The following is a 1498-nucleotide window of genomic DNA, read 5'->3' as shown; positions in this document are numbered from 1 at the left end:
GCCGTTCAGTCTGTATTGCATATAGCATCATGTAGGAAGGATGATGGTTCTTGGAAACAATCATAACATAAAAAGGGCTGAATACACACTGGAATGAATGATTTACTAAAAACAGGATGTGAATCATTATTCTCTCTTCCATCTCTGATGTAATCGGCTGGATTTTGTGGGAGGAGAAGCTAACGTCACATGATGGACCTTGAAAAAACTGATTTAAGCCGTTTTTAAATACAACAAACTTATAAGAAAAAAAACATTTGGTTCAAACCTTCAGATGGTTCAATTTCTTTAGCAAAGAAGTAAAATATTTCATTTATCATTACAATTTTAGTTCAGCTCTTATTGAATGCCCAAGCTCCACTAGTGGTACTGTACTAGTGGGTTTGCCAGAGAAGATGCTCTGGATATTCACTGAGGTCACAGTATATTCCACACCAAACACTGAATAATAAAAAAATAAACACCTACTGTTTTTGTCTGAAAGTAAATACACTTTATTTATAGTCGCAATAGATAATGAACACAGACATGGGATTTGTCAGTGCATCTTCACCAAACTGTACACGTGATCTTCTGCGTTTGAGTGAACTGGTTTGTCAGGGATCATGGAGTACAGGAGATAAACATTCTTAAGGAAGAAAAAAGATTATTAAGACACAAGTAAATGTGTTTGTATTCTGTTCATGATGGACAGTTATGTATTTGGTGTGTGACATTGTTCAAACATACCTCATTTTCCTCTGGATTTCCCTGTTTCTGTTGTTTATTGACTAAAACATCTGTAATGCAATACAAAGGCATTAAACGCGTTGACCTTGATGAACAAGCTCTTTGTCATAAAACTTTAATGTATTTTTAGCTTTGACACAGCAGAATAATCTCTCTGAATCATTCTATGCATCAGTGTTGTGATGAATTTAATATTTGTCCAACTTCCTCCATATTAGCTCAGCATGATTAGAAGGCTATCTCACCTTCTAAATGTAGACACCAAAAATTTAGTTTTTGGAATACAGAGGAAGTTTTAAGTTGTGAAACTACAGTTTGTTTTCATAGTAGGCCTATATTAACAACTCTTATGTGAACAAAACAAAAATTTGATTCCTCATAATATGACCACTTTAATGAGAGAAAGATGTCATTACCTGATGGCTGGTAAACTGAATTTCCAGACATAATGAAAGAGTGAGTGTCTGTGGGATCTGCTGTGCTCTCCTGATGTGACTCTGGGTGTTCGAGGCCTTTGAAAGAACAGCATGATGAAGAGGATCAAACAGAGTCAATAGAAAACTATACAAAACAAGAAGACAAATGTAAAATGGCTTCCCGAAAAAGCTTCAAATTGTATGCATAACGTTAGATTTGATGACAGTGACACCAAACACAATCAATCCATGTCTTGATACCAGACACCATGACTGAATGAGAGCATTTGCAAAATAGACTGAAACAAATGGGGAGATCTCCGTATAATTATACTTGGAATATAGAACTTAAG

General features: G+C 35.2%; 1 long non-coding RNA gene across 1 annotated transcript; it reads right to left on the bottom strand.

The window, feature by feature from the left end:
- Positions 1 to 481: 481 nt before the first annotated feature.
- On the bottom strand, positions 482 to 1237 carry LOC107575032 (uncharacterized). The gene is made up of 3 exons (XR_001607796.1): positions 1146 to 1237; positions 730 to 779; positions 482 to 628 (listed from the first exon to the last, which is right to left on the bottom strand). It is a non-coding gene; the product is annotated as an uncharacterized lncRNA (long non-coding RNA).
- Between the last annotated feature and the right edge of the window lie 261 nt (positions 1238 to 1498).

The sequence above is a fragment of the Sinocyclocheilus grahami genome, unplaced genomic scaffold (genome assembly GCF_001515645.1).
Source record: "Sinocyclocheilus grahami isolate Dianchi unplaced genomic scaffold, SAMN03320097.WGS_v1.1 scaffold2442.1, whole genome shotgun sequence".
NCBI classification, from domain to species: Eukaryota; Metazoa; Chordata; class Actinopteri; order Cypriniformes; family Cyprinidae; genus Sinocyclocheilus; species Sinocyclocheilus grahami.
This window is presented reverse-complemented; position numbering and strand designations above follow the sequence as displayed.